Raw genomic sequence first — 16,234 nt, 5'->3', positions numbered from 1 at the left:
AAGAGCTCGGCTAGGATGGTGCCCAGTCTGGGAGAGCCGTGGGGCGTGCCTTCCCAGTGCCTCTCCTTCTCCGGGATCAAGTTTTTGCACCTGCCAAGTGAATCAAGCTGCTGGAAGGGAACAAAATTCTTTTGTGATGCTTCTAGCCTGAGCAGGAGCTCTTTCTTTTGCTGCCATTGTTGTTTCTCCTCCTAATGAGTTCCTTTCTGAGCCCTTTGAATAACTCGACAGCTCCTTACAGCCACGGTCGCAGTGGCGTTGCCCATGCAGGGCAAAATAAAACAAGTAAGGGGACAGGCTTCAATCCTTTGCTTGCATCCACTAATTCTTCTCAATATTGAAAGGGGAGGGGGGTCCCCAGATTCCTCTGTGGGATCCCTAAAATCTGCCCCACCACCAACTCAGCCAGGAAACTCACATGGCCGCTTTATGTTTTCTTTCTTGCTTTCCCCAGAGAGGGTCAGCATTTCCGGTTTGCATGCTTCCCTCCCACTCTAGGAATTGAGAACCCATGGTCCAGTTAACCACTGAAGAGTTGAGGGCCAGGTGCCAGTTTCTTGGGTCCTTGCTTCTGGCTCATGCTCTGCCCGCCTTTAGGTGCTTTGTGTGGTCCCTATGCAGAAAACTCTCTAAGGAAGGAGGTCTAATGGGAACATCAGGGCAGAGCAGGAGTCACGCAGCTCCTGGAAGACTGACCCAATGGGGGGCAGGCAGTGAGCTTCCAGATTCGCGGGCGGGCGGGTGGGATTTTCGGGGAACGCAGCGGGACGCAGGGCCAGTCCTGGAAACTCGGGACAGTCCTGCGATATCCGGGACACCTAGTCTCCTTAGAATAAGATGCAACACCAATGTTGGGATAAACAAGGCCACAGCTTTATTACCTCCCCACGGGAGGGTTGGCACAGCATGGGAGAGAGAGCCTGACCTAGCAGTCAGCAGACTGCACCAACAAACCATGGAGTCCAGAGGTGCCCTGGGGATCCGCACTGTTCCCAGCAGATCCCCTTGCCTACTGAAGTCCGCCACCAAGGAAAGTGACCTATGCGGGGAAGCCACCAGGCACCAACCTGCTTTGACTGCCCCCAGGCCACCTGGCAAATGAGCCCCTGGACTCCCAGCTGGGTAAGCCACGCTGGTATATGTGTCGCCTTGTAGTGAGGCCCCAACCCCCAGGGAGTCCGATTGCTGGAGATTTAGGAGTGAAGCCTTGAGAGGATGTTGTTTAAGGTGGGGAGGGACTTCAATGGTGTCTAAGGCCATAGAGTCCATCTTCCACAGCACTCATTTTCCCCAGGGGAACTGATGTTTGTGATTAAGAGACCAGTTGTAACTCTGGGTGATCTCCACCTCCCCATCTGGATGTCAGCAACTCTCGTTCCTGAGGAGGAAATGGCTACTTTAAAGGGTGGAGTCTAGTGCATTATACACATCTGAGGTCCTTCCTCTCATCAAACTTCACTCTTCAAACCTCCAGGAATTTCCTAACCTGGTGTTGGCAACCCTGTCTCCCTCCCACCCAACAACAACCTCCCTTTATCTGCCCCTCTAAGTAACCCCTCTCCCAGCAGCCTCTACCTTGGAAGCCTGTAGCTCAATTGTGTGGTGCTGACCACTAGGCCAGGGCCATTTGTGTGGTAGCAAGCACTTAAGGATTGGGAAGTCACCTCACCTGTATTTCCCTCCCCACACTATTTCCTGGCAAGCCCCATATTCTCTCCCCCTTACCCTGCCTCATTCTCTTTTTCTCAGCCATTGACCAACCTACCTTTTATCTGCCTTCCATCTTCAACTATATGTATTAGTTATTTACTTCATTCATATTCCACCTTTCTCCGCAGTGGGGACCAAGACAACTTTCACTGCTCTCCACAACCCTGTGAGGTAGGTTAGTCTGAATATATGCAACTGGTCCCAAATCACCAAAGTGAATTTCTATAGCAGGATGAGGATTTAAACCTGTGTCTCCCTGACCCTACTATAAAACTCTAACTGCTACACCACACTGGCTTTCACAGCATGAATGCTGTTGAACTGTAGCAAGTAACCAAATCTAGTGGAGTCATGGAAGTCAGGTGGCATCAAGTCACTCAGAGGCTGCTTCCAGCCCTAGGTTTGCCAGCCTCCAGGTAGGACCTGATAATCTCTCAGAGTTGCCACTAAATTCCCCTGAAGAAAATAATTGCTCTGGAGAGTAGACTATATGGCATAATATTCAGCTAAGGATTTTCCCCTCCCCAAATCCTGACCTACTCAGCCTGTATCACACAATCTCTCGACCTTTCCCAACCCAGAGTTGGCAGCCCGAGTTAGGCAGTCCTGGCCCCAATTGGTCTTCCCTCAAAGGCCAAAATAGGCCAGCAGAGTCTTTATTTTAGGATTATGATAGCAGAAAGAATTTTTCTTCTTTATGATCAGGTAATAGTTTAAATCTTTTTCTTAGACTGGAAAATGGATCCCAGATGTCTAAAATATACATTTATTCTGACCAGCAGTTCCACACCTGGTTTAATCTGGGGATACTTCCGGAAATATGAGAACAGCTAAGAGGTAATACAACAAAATGTGGACAATGACAAAATGGCTAAAAGGGCACAGTCCAGTCACAAAGTGTTATACAGCTCCATACAAAGCATGATTCTGTGGTGGAGGCAGCTATTTTCAGTTGGGTGCACCCTGCACATATAAAGGTGATACCTTTATATTAGATTAGCAGCTGGGCTTTTCTGAGATAGCACCTCTTCCAACAAAGTGGAAGAAAGCCAGAACAGGTTCTTTCCTTTGGAGAAGAAGCAAGTGGGTGCCATGGGCCCTCAGGCACCATTTTGAAGATCACTGAGATAGGGGACATTGCAAAAAGGATTTCTAACACAGAGTTTTAAGCCTGTCAAGAATATACACTTAACAAGATTCTTCGAAGGAGGACATGACAGATAAATTGGTATTAAACTGTTGCAGAATAGATACACTCTATGTCTTCAAGATTCTTCTCAAATAATTCTTCCTTTTGTTAGAGTAGCACAACCAAGTTCTCTGTCCTGTGGTAATGAAGTAAAATTTAAAAGCAGTGGCTAAGGCAAAATAATTGTTAGTAAAAACCCATTTGGAGATTGGCATTGTGTGTCTGTGGCATTACCAGCTGTCAAATAAGGATGACTCTGAATAAATCTTTCCTAACAAAGGTTTAGTATAAAGCATTGGGAAACAAAGTGTGTGCATCAAAGCTAACTAAGATTAATGTTAACATCTCCCTCTGTGAATGATTGAAATGGTCTCTTTTATCCCATTTAAGGTTACTGTCACTGAGGATTAGTTGTCTTTAGCCTCAGTTTCCCTCGATGAAGATTTACATTGAACATGATCATATTTTAGTATTATTGTCACACATGGAAAACGCTCTGATATAAAGAGTAATTTCATCTTGCTATCATAAGAAGCAGCAGGCAGCAGGAGGAATATGGTTCTTTTTGTTTAAGAAATGAAATGAATGCTGCAAAATGGGACATGAAAGCAAAATTATCTTTTTTTCTGATTGAATGCACTTGTTCTTGCAAATTGTATACACGAGATGGAGGTTAACTGAGTCAGGAGGAGCTGCGGATAACACAACACAAGTCTTCCTGAAAGACGTGCTACTGAGAAGTGCCTAGATCTGTAGCACTGCTAATATGCTTCACTTTTTATGATTTGGGGAAATGATCAAAGAAAACTGGTAAGCACCATTGTGAATAATTAAATCATTCTTAAGATGAGCAAAAGAAATGGTGCCAGAAATTAGGCTAAAAAAAACGCAACCATTTCAAAACCAGTTTAGCAATTCATTAGCCCTCTTTAGTCTAGTATACTAACAAGCCTAACAGAGCTGCCCTGTATTTTAGAGGTATAGAATGATTAAGGGTTTTTTTATTATTGTTTGTTTTTAAATATGCCTATATCATCCTGTCCTAACTTACCATTTTTCAGAAAGTTTGATTAATTTATGAATGGCCTTCTGGAAAATTTAACTAGGCCTGTTGGATCCAAGCTTGTCAGGACATTTGCGCTAAGCAAAGTTGACTACAAACCAAAGTTGCTATGTGGAGGAAGGCAACCACCATCACTCATCTCTTGCCTTGAAGACTCCATAGTCGGTGTCCTTGAGGCAGCTGTAAATTGAAGGTACCTTCTTCTTTTTCTAGAAAGAGAGTCAAAGGCTATTCACTCATCTCCTCCTGAAAAGAATCTGTATAACATGTAGGACAAAGGAATTTGTAAACTTGTTCTTCTACATTTTGCTAACCCAAATAGAAATAGGCAAGCAGTACTTGTAATTCCATATCTAATTTATTTCAATTCCAGTCCAATTAGCATCTAGAATATACCAATTGAACATCTCAGGATTTACAAAAGAAGTAACATACCTTACTAACATAAAGTAACATACCTTCTTACTTTATGACGCCGACAACCCTCTTTAGTTGCATTCTGACTCAGAATCTACAAGTGTGCATAGATCTTGTGCATAACTATTTTAGCACTAGTATCCAAAGGTTTATTACATCTGGAGTTCAGTGAAGCCTACTTATATGGATAAGAGCATCAATGGATACTAACCATAGTAACAAAAGAGAACCTGAAGTCGCTTCACTGAAATCCATGCACAGGATCAGGCTGCAAAAGCATGTGCCTCATGTGTCATCATTATTCTAGCCTTTATTCAAGGAATTCAGGGTTTATGATTTTCCACTTCTCCATCATACCCTTGTTAAGCAATCTTGTGGGAGGTGTTAGGATTAGGCAGAAAGAGAAAGTGACTGGTCCCAGGAGAGCTTAAAACAGAAAGAATTGCATCATCATTGAACTCTATTGTGGTTTGACTTGTTAATCTATGACTGATCTTGTATTCTCATTGAAAGGCTTGCAAGTTAGTTTATTAAAAAACAAAAACAAAAATACTGGTTAATGCTAAACCAGAACTTGCCTGATACAGGGCGGATAACCTTGTTTCTTCTACCTTCTATGAATGTTAATGTTCTGCTTTTTACATGCAATTATTAGAATGAAATGGGCACTGTTTAAAACAATTGCTCTTTTTAATTGATAAGTTTTTAAATATTTGTTCAATTGTACTCTTGATTTTTAATACATTTTTGTGTTTGGGAATGAAAACATTTGTATGATACATGTTCTTTTATGAGAAGTCAGCTCTTACAACTGTGTATTATATATTGCGGATTTACCAAAATGAGTTTTGTGAGAAAAATGTAAGGAACCTTTTCACTTGTATGAAAAAATATCTTCCCTCACTTCCATCACCAGTTGTTTTGCCTCTCAAAAACTGCTGTGCAGAGCTACAAACCACTCAAGATATTGCTCAGTTTGTAGGGGAGGGGAAGGAACAAGCAATGCAATTATACAGGAGGATATACATGGCTGGGGAAGAAATGACATTACAAGCAGATGACATCACTATCATAGGAATGGAATAAACTCTACTGTTTTAAATAGTGTTTCTTTTTAATTGGTTCCTTTTTCATCTTTGTTCAAGTGGAGAAGAAATGACATTACAAGCAGGATGGGTTTGTTCACACTGCAGGCTTGAGGCTCAAGCTTTGTCAAAATAAGCACTGGCGCATGCTCAGACTGCAGGAATATCCAAATGTTCCCTGGATGGTCCAAGCCAGGAAAAGTGATACGGCCGTAATTCTTATTTATATAAAGCATTTGTGTTCAACAAGAAAATTCATACAGGACTTTCCTTTGCTCACTATCAAGGCATACTTGGATAGAACAAGAACGGGAGAAAGGTGAAGAGAACAAAGCCATGTCCCATCTCCCAGGCCAATGGTCACATCTTTCATAGATAATGATAATTGCTTTATTTTGATTTAAAAGTTAAAGCAAGATGTAGATGAAGGCTGCATCTCTGCCGCTGAAATGAATATTTTAGTGGGAGTTCTTTTTTTATTTAACACGTTGCCAATTAAAATTCCCATTAGAACACTCAGCTCGCTGCAGTCATTAATTATGAAATTGATCTGGAAAACTAAAAGACCTCCTGTATAAATGTGTCACCTTACAAAAGAAAAAAAAGTGTCAAAGAAATATCTAATTTTTAATTGTATTACTACGGAACTCCCTTGAAGGCTTAGATAACGTGGCTGACTCGAGCTTTAGTCAGAAGTGGCATGCCTTAATGAATGTGGCAACCAACAAAAAAGCCAGAAATGTCTCATCTGGGTAGTCTTCTCTCTGGCCACAGATGAGAGAGGGAAGAAGTCAGCTTTTCTGTCTGTCTGTTTTGCCAGTGCTGATTCCTGCCCCAGAGTAATTTATATATACAAATTCAAATGTGCATCTCTGGAGCAGTGCTTATCTGGCAACAGCCATTTCTGGTCAGGTCTTCCAGGGTGTTTATGTGACCCATAGATGGATTGCGGATGTCTCTGTGTTAGTGACCTGAATCCACCAGACAGATAATGACTGCTAGGGACAATTACCAATTAGAAGAGTTATACCAATCTGGCCACCAAAGAGGATTGTACTGATTGGGCCTATATCCCCTCCAGAATATAGCATCAGAACATTGCTGTATTGGTTTGGGGGCATAGCTTTAATGTGAAGCCTTATCAGTGCAGTGATGTCTCCCTGTTTGTTATTCTGCTCCTGCTAGGCACAGGAGCAAATACTTTGCTTGCGTATGGTAGCATACTAGCAGCCAGTGCTTTAGACTGGGGAGGCCAAAACGAAGGAGTGGAGTGGCAAAGCCAGGATCCAGTATGGACATAAGCTGCTGTGTGGTTCCCTTGCCATCTGGTGGTGAGAGCCAGTGCACAGCCCCAAGCCTCCACCTGCAATACCCTTTAAAGAGTCCCCAAAACAGGGGAGGTAGGCATACATGCACAGGCTCACCCCAATGGATCCATCCTAACGCCCAAACTGCCAGTCATAGTTGCAAAAAGTGAGGAGGAAACAAATGACAAAAATCAACTGAATGCAACCCCATAAGAACCGCAACTGGATCCTGTGGCGTTTCTTCATCCTGTTGTACTTTAGCTTCATTAATCTTGCTTTTCATATTATTGTTTCCATCTTTTTGCTTAAGAAGTTAAAAACCATTTGCATTCACTTTATCATGTGCAGAGATCCTAAAATCTCTTCCGGTTTTTGACTATTTTGTAATAGTTTAAGATAGTTTCAAAGTGTACTCTCACTTCTTCCTATTTCTTTGATAAGTTATCTTCAAAAATCCTAAATTTGCTTTCAAGCAACTGGCAGATACTCTCCAAAGTTATTGAGGGATAATCCGTTACTACTTGTTCTGGAGACTGAGAAGATATTTCCTTGGCACTAATGATCTTACTTCTGCTTATATACCTCCATTCTCTAATCCCTGAAATTTAGCATCAATGGATACTATTCTTAGCATCCAATAGGTTAAATGTTTCTCTGAGACTATGCCCAGGGTGTTATTTCACTAAAGCAAATGGACTGCAGAAAAAGTAGGTAGGCACATCTCCTTTTGGCTCGGAACTAAGCTCCTAGCCTCTTCCTATATTTCTGTACTGGTGTTCCAAGAGGGCTGGGAACAGGAAATTGGCTTTCACCTGATGGATCAGAGCTAGGAAGTGTAGGTGATTCTATACCAGCTCCACTCTGTATGTCCTGGCAGGCCTGTACCTCCTCTTCCTCTTGGTAGACTTCTTGCTGCCTCTGGGTGGGCTCCACTGGGCCCTTCCTCTTCTGAGGAGGCCTCACCATCACTGTGTCTTGGCTGACCCACAACACCTTTAAACTTTGGCAAATGTATGTCCAATTCAGATAATTAAATAGAAAATGTTGAAGTGAGAGGAACTGGGAGATGAACTAGATTAAGTCTCGGGAATTAATATTATTAAACAAAAATAATTCAATTTAAATGAGAAGAACAAGGGAAGCGCAAATATGAACTGATGACCTCAAGTAGTCTTAGCCGTACAGATTGGGTAATTCTGGAGAAAAAAAGGAGCCTATGAGCCAAGAATATTGTTTGCTTATCCTTATCCATTGTTGTTCCTCTATATATTTATAAAACAGCCTAGGGGGTGGGACGTGTCCGGCTGTCCAAGTTGGAATAGGGCCAATCAGAGTGCAGCCAGCTTTGCCCTGATTGGCCCTGCCCCTGCAGTTCCCGCCTTACGTCCCTGTACTCTAGCCTCTTTGCTCTCAGACACCTCAGTGCCTGGAGCCAGCAGCAGGTAAGGGGAGAGGCCCTGGGCAAAGGGTCATGGTGAAGGGCCTGCTATTGAGGGCTTCTTGGCCTGCTAGGCTGGGCCTGCTGACTGCTCGTTAAGGACTGCTGACTAGCTGACTGCTAAGGAGATCTGTCCCGCCCCTGCTAACAAACTGGCCAGCCCCCGCCCCACTTGATATGACTATGAGCTGCTGCCCAAGGCCACCTTAAGTTGCCAGTTCTTAAGAACGGGCTTTGAAGCTAGTAAGGTAAAGGTAAAGGTAAAGGTATCCCCTGTGCAAGCACCGAGTCATGTCTGACCCTTGGGGTGACGCCCTCTAGCGTTTTCATGGCAGACTCAATACGGGGTGGTTTGCCAGTGCCTTCCCCAGTCATGACCGTTTACCCCCCAGCAAGCTGGGTACTCTTGTGGCGCAGAGTGGTAAGGCAGCCATCTGAAAGCTTTGCCCATAAGGCTGGGAGTTCAATCCCAGCAGCCGGCTCAAGGTTGACTCAGCCTTCCATCCTTGAAGCTAGTACTAGTTATAATACCAACAAAATAAGGTTATCTATTAGTCATCTTAAATATACTGAACACATTAATGCTAAGACATCAAGAACATGTTTAGAAAATGGGGGCAGGGGATGAGAACGACTGAAGATGGCGCTGTACTAGCCTGGTTTGTGCTGGGCTCTTGAGCCATGCTGAGGGTCAGGAGCAAATGCACCTGCCAGACCTGAGCAGATACGCAAATCTTGCTCGCCGGTCACCCCAGGAACCGGGAACGGCATCCTGAGGGTCCTAGAGATCCATGGAGACTGAGTTCTCCGGATCGCCGTGGCATGTGCTCAAGGTCATGATGGCGCCCTTGTCGTAAATAACTTTTTAAGCCTGAAACGACCAGCTGACCCTGCATTCTTCCCAGATCATCTTTTATCAGACTGACAGGAGCCGGAGTCTGCAACAGTAAAGACTGTGAGTTTTCAGTTTTTTCTTTTTTCCCCACAAGCTCTCCTCCCCTGCTCTTAGGTCAAGGCCAATATATGAAGGGGACTGACTTTATATCACCTAAAATAATAATAGAATATATTCTTATAACAGATTATACTCTCATATGTATTAACAATTATTTCGCTAAGAAAGATGGTAATAACTTCTAGATTAGGATTAATATGTGATGGGAACTGAATATGTATGTTAAAAGAGGATGGCAAACCATACTTTCATATGTATCAATAAGTATTTGGTTAGTTGATTGTTCTTTTTTCTTTATAATTTAAGCGATGGAAATTGAGCACGTACGTTTCAAGATAAGAATGGATTGTGTTTTTATATAGATTAATGATTACTCTGTTGGCCGGCTGTTTCCTTTTTCTTTTTTTTCTCTTTCTCCCCATTTTTTTTTTTGTAAACTTAAGAAAGACAGCAGTAACTTAGGCTAGGACTAACTAGCAATGGGAACTGATTATATATTGCTTGAGATAATATTAGAATATACTATGTATGGTATACATGTATAGACTGTGTACTAATAATTATTTATTAGCTTGTCGCTTTCTTTTTCTCTCTTTACCTTTCTGTAAATGCCTTACATAACAACAAAAATAAAATCTCAGAAATGTGATGTTTTTAAATTATGATGACTATGTTTTTAGTATGTTGAATTAGTGCACTTTATGTAATAAATATTTGAAAATTAAAAAAAAATGGGGGCAGGGGAGAAAGGGGTGAAGAATAGCTGATTAAAGTTCCAGGAACTGTTTCTGAAAGTAATTGGTTTACTAGACAGTCTGTTGAGGTTTTCCAAAAACTTATAAAGACACGTTATCTCTGAGGCTGCTGCTCCAAGGCAATTGGCTCACTTATTCTTATTTTTATTATTCTTATTTAAATTTATTACTCGCTCCCCCCGAAGGCTTGAGGCAAGTTACAGCACAGAATAAAACCCCAATAACCCCCCTAAAACAGCGTAAAAACTACAGTCAGAACCCCCAATTGGGGATAATATATGGAGGTAAAACATATCCCATACTAATAATCATCCCCAAAACCATTCCAGAGGGGAGGGTGAACATAGGATGCTGTTGATATTTGTTACTGCCACTCTTATAGGGGGGCCTTCATCTTCCTTGCTGCCTGGCCTCAGCCAAAGACCTGGCAGAAGAGCTCTATTTTGCAGACAAACAACCACGATGACAATTATAGCAATTTCATGTCATTTCTGTCAAATGGCAGTATGAAAAGAGGTTGTCCTGTTGTGTAAAACCCAAGTGCAATGAATAATCCCAAGAGGTGTAGCCACTGATCTGTTTACCATAGAGGTGCCCTGGCAACAGGAGCCAGGGGTATTGAAAGCCCCACCACCAAGGCTGCCATTTCAGACTGCTGCCTTCTACCCTCTCAGTCCCCATTTGGGTTGAGGGGAAGAGAAAGCCCAGCTGACAGAGCCGTGTGATGCTCCCACCCAGCACCTCTGCATCTTACCAGCAAACCAGTTCAAAGAGGTATTGTCTCAGGCCAAGGGCTTGTGCTCAGCTCCCCTCTCTTTTGATCTGCTAAAGACTTTGGCACTGCTTGGGGAAGGGGATTCTCTCCTTTTCTGCATCTGGTAGGCATAGACCGGATGGAGTTTAGGATCAGGCACAGAAAACAAGTGGAGATCATTTAAAAACAAAAAGAAGTTTAATACATTTATTGAAAGCACATAATGCAAAGGTAGACACAAGTTTTTAAACCTAAACAATTTTTTTAAAGTGGGGATAATTTCATATCCCTAATCCCTGACATGTACTTGGCATGTAATTTCCTATAATGATAATAAATCAGGGACTAATTCTAATTCTTCAAGTAGCAATCAAGTAGGCTAATACGTTACCATGGTTGATTCTTCAGAAATCATCCCTTGCTTTATCAGGCCCCGTACTCATGGCTGCTCACTTGTGCTACTATGGGCTCCTTCCTCCTTCCTTCCTCAAATGGCAATTTCGTCAACAGGCTGTAACGCTTTACCCTATGCCTTTCCCCACCACCTGGCACTTGTCTGTTGAAACATTCACTCTCATCTTGGGCTCCTGAGGAACCTTGGGCTCGGAGTTCCCCATGGTCTTCTTCTGGACAAGGTCATTTGCATTTTCACGGTATGGAATAGCCCTGCCCTAGAGAGGTGATTCCTACCCACTTGCTCTTTTTTCCAACTGCCAAACTGGTTCTTGAGCTGCAGTGAAAAAGAGCAATCTATACCTGTTATCTGCAGCCATGCTGACAGTTTTGCACAGAGAAGAAAAGAAAGAAATAGCTCCTATTCTCCCCATGCTAAGTTTCCAGCTTTGCTGGAATAGAGAGAGAAGCTTGCTTGATGGCATGCAGAGCTTACAGAGAAGCAAAAGTATCAACTGAGAACTCTAATTCCAAATTCCTCACTAGGTTCCTACAAAGCAAGAACTCAGCAAAAAGTTGGGAGGGTCAGTTTCTGTCCAGGAGTTTGGTTCATCTCTATTTGCCAAATACAGTCTGTATGGCTATTGAACATGTTCACCATGAAATTCAACGTATCCCTACCTTGGACTTGTAGGATGGCTGTGCAAGTCTAGGAACTGACGACAAGCATAAACCATGTATATTGTCTTCTCTTGGGCTACTGTCAACAGCAGTGCTGCTAGTACCACTGCTGCTCAGGCAGAAATCTGGCCTCAAGTCCCAAGGAAAATGGCCTAGTATACTACTGTTTAGTACCTGTGCCAAGGTTTACTTACTTCTGCTCTAACGGATTCAGAGAGACTAATGATCAGGTTTCTTACATTTCATTGTTGCTGTACTTGATCTTAGAAAGTGTCCAAAATAACACCAACATAATCCCGCCACAGTACATTGTAGGGGGCGGCTATTATGCTAGACAACTTCTTTCAAAGAAGCTGGTCTGCCATAACCAAATAAACAACCCAGGATCTCTGAGCATATTTTTGAAAACCACCAATTTAAGTTATTCCTTCTACAGTATCAGTATTATGGAAATGAATGAATTTTGCCAAGTTTTCATCTTCAGAAACAATGGTAATAAATGTAGGCATTGTTAATTTCAACAGTTGTAAATAACAACCATAATTAATAAGCCAGAATAGTTTTTGGTGAATTACACCAACACAGTAGGATTCATCTTGGCTCAGATCATTAACATGAATACCACACCCTATTACATTTCAGCTCTTACATATACCTATACATTTTAAAAGGTACCTAAGCTGACCTTGGGTTGGACAACAGTACACAAGACCTATTTAGATCATAAATTTTATTCATAATTATTGTTAGATTCTTTTTAGGAAGAGTGTAGTATATGATCCACACAGAAAATATTACAGGTAGCCTGAAATTAATCCTATTTCTTCAGATGTGACTCCTGGCAAGTTTAATAGAACTTTGCTAGAAACAAGAGTGCTTAGGGTAGAATGGGAACATCAGGCTGCATTCTTCAAAGCACTTTCCTCTCAGGCAATCTCATTGGGGAATAATGGTTTGAGCACTCTGGCCTAAGTGTTTTCTCCTCTCGGTCTTTGGGGGTGGGGAGGAAAGCTTCAAAAAGCTTATGAGTGTTGATGATTTTTGAAGGGGAAGAGGTAGATAGGAAGAGCTATAAGATCTGCAATTGCTTTTTAATCAGTCACCCATAGGAGTGTTGATTTGGAATTCTCTCTTCTCGTTTGATCTGTTTCATGGATTCTCTTTGAACTATACTTGCTGTTAGTTTGAAGCTGCATTTTATGATCTCCAGATCTTTACACTCAGCTCCTCAGAGGTAAGCGCAGAAAAGAGCCCTCTTTAAAGTTCCATTTAAGGCCTGACGTTGGTTCTCTTCAACTTGATAATAGCATCTCGTAATGAGAAAAAAAGGGTCATGGCTTCTCTTTTTGAAAGCAGCGATCTTCAAAAGTCAGAAGATGTCCCAACTGAGTAATGCCCTGATTGAATCCAGGTTGCATCAGTACCTCCATTTTTAAAGGGAGAGACCAAAGAAGAGAGAGAAGTAACAAGAGAAGTGCAGAGAGAGGGAGAACTGCCTTGCACTGAGTCAGGCCACCAGGCAATTAAGCTCACCTCAGCCTATTGGAGGCAGTTTTATCTCTTGTATATATTGAATATATCATCACATATATCTGCATTCAGCTCAGGCTCCTACTCACAACCCATTATTTGATGATGATCAAGCCAGCCACCTACTTAACGCAGGAGATCATCCTTAAGATGATCAAAACACATGGGTACAAGGTAGTAATTGCATTGTGAAGTGAACCTTTAACTGTCAGTGGGAGTTGTAATCAATAATTAAGCAAGGAGGGAAGATGAGCAACCCAATAAGCCAAATTGGTTTCGTGGCTGGTTGAGAATATTGATGCCTCAATTTTCAGGCTAAAAGCAAATGCGTGGTGGAAACAGAATGGCTGCAGATTTTCAACCCCCAGTTCTCAATATAATTTGTGTCTAGGACACTTTCAACAAGATCACAGGCTGTTTGAGCCAGGAGAAGGACCCCTGTCTTCATGTTTCATACTCACAGCCTTTTGTGTGAGAATCCCAGCTCATCTATAAATATTCATCGAATGAGTGGAACAAATCAAGCCTTTTGCCAACTACCCTGAACTGAGTACATCAAGAAGTTTACAAGACGATGCAGGCACATCAATTTATCGTGAATATGAGGCCTACAAGGCCATATGGAAACAGAACGTTATGGTTGGGAGATTTTAATTACTATGAATTATTTCTGGTTATAGCCTCCAAGAGCAGTCTCGGGGATCCAAACATATTAATAGGAAAATTTTAACTGTGTTTTTTCAATGAAAATTAGTAATAAACAGATTCTACAACACCTACACAGCCTTTTACATCTTACTGAAATCAAAGGAGGTTTGTCATGAAGTTTCAGATCACTGTGTTATTTATAGGCTAGCCAGCAATAGAGGTGTCTAAAAAAAACAACCTGATACTTTTCAGGTTTGGGAATACTGAACACCCCAAATATTGGCATTTCCCAATATTCCTGAATCCCAATACCAGTATGCTATTCAGATTTGAAAATAATCAGGAGAGCTGAATTTTTTGACTCCTTACTGCCCCCTGTAATGGGGAAATGTAATGGGGTTGCTGAAACGACTGCTGGCCATTTAAAACCTAGCATCTTGATATGTTCATTCATCAGCTGTTAGGTCTAAATGACTGGCATCCATTTAAACCCTCCATTTCACTTTCCCATTTTTCAAATAGAGAGAAGCAGGATAGGTGCACCTGCCTGCTGTAAGGATGAAATGGTTGCAAGCCAGTCTAGCAGTCCATTTCACTTCCCTCTGTTTGGAAGGGGAAAAGTGAAATGGATTACTGAAATGTATGCTGGCTATTTAAACTTGATGGGCAGGCAAATCAAGCAACTAGGTTAAATCCCTGGCAGACATTTTGCTCCCCATTACTTGAAAGACAGGAGTGAAATGGACAGCTGGTCAGTATAGTTGAATATCCCTGAATAAAAATCAGAAAAACTGGCTTTTTTGAGCCAGCTATACTGGTAACCAAAACAGATCAGACAATCTGTGTTTGGCGTAGAAAATTCTGAAAAATCCTAGTAAGATTTCAAAAGGTACCTGATTGCATTAACACCCAAAGCAATCCCTAATTCCATATCCTGGAGCAGACTATAATTCCATGCCTAAAGTCATTCCAAGTGTTTAGTAAAGCATCTCTGTGCATATTTCCATAATGACCCTTACAAGTTACCTTTTCATTAAATGATACTTTGCTATACTTTCCTGCCGTGCATGACAGCATGACAGAGAAATTGCAAAGGAGCTGCTTAAAGCCAGTTCAGATACATACACAGCATAACTGTGAGATTTCCCAGTGATGGTATCACTTTGCTCTGCTCTAGTTTGGTCTCAATTGGAGTACTGTGTTCAGTTTTGGGCACCATAGTTGAAGAGGGATGTAGACAATTGGAGCACGTCCAGAGGAGGGCAACAAAGATGGTGAGGGGTTTGGAGACCAAGACGTATGAGGAAAGGTTGGGGGAGCTGTGTACTTTTAGCCTGGAGAGGACATGACTGAGATGAGATTTGATAATCATCTTTAAGTATTTAAAAGGCTGCCATGTAGAGGATGGAGCAGAGTTGTTCTCTCTTGCTCTGGAGGGACGGACCAGAACCAATGGAATTAAATTAATTCAAACAAAATTCTGTCTAAACATCTGGAAGAAGTTCCTGACAATTAGAGCTGTTTCCCTGTAGAACAGACTTCCTCGGGAGGTGGTGGGTTCTCCATCCTTGGAATTTTAAACAGAGGCTGGATAGCCATTTGATAGAGAAGCTGATTCTGTGAAGGTCCAAGAGGGTGGCAGGTTACAGTGGATGAGTGACAGGGTTGTGAGTGTCCTGCAAAGTGCAGGGGGTTGGACTAGATGACCTAGGAGTTCCCTGCCAACTCTATTATTCTATGATTCTATGTTTCTACAGGCATCATGGCATGTCATAATCAGAAATCTTATGAGATATGGAACAGACTGTCACTCAGTCTCTAGTTTTCCATTGTGAACTGTACCTCAGCACTGCTTCCCTCTATTTCCATGTATCTGGATTGCAAATGTGGACCAGAGTGTCTTCCTCAGAAGATATTTGACCCAAGGACCCTCAAGCTACATACCTACATACATATAGGATTCTCTCCCACATAGGACACTACAATTAACTATCCTACCAAGTGGTTACATAAACTTGGTAACTGGTCATCTGTATTCAGTCTATAAAGTAATGTTTGTATATATAGTAATGTGATACAGAAGCAAACTGTGGGACATACTCCTTGCAATATTCCTTACATTATGACAGGATGGCTCTTCCCACCTGTCACAGTAACAAGAGATGCATTGGGCTTGTACCCAGAATGAGTTACTCTGAATTAGGGAAGGCAGGAAACGGTTCCTGTTAGCAGCATATGGGTTTAATGGGTTTAAACTACATGTAGAATAGTACCTGCTAGATATTGGGGGGGGGGGGGGCACTGCGGAA

The sequence above is a fragment of the Paroedura picta genome, chromosome 5, assembly GCF_049243985.1.
Source record: "Paroedura picta isolate Pp20150507F chromosome 5, Ppicta_v3.0, whole genome shotgun sequence".
NCBI lineage: Eukaryota > Metazoa > Chordata > Lepidosauria > Squamata > Gekkonidae > Paroedura > Paroedura picta.
This window is presented reverse-complemented; position numbering follows the sequence as displayed.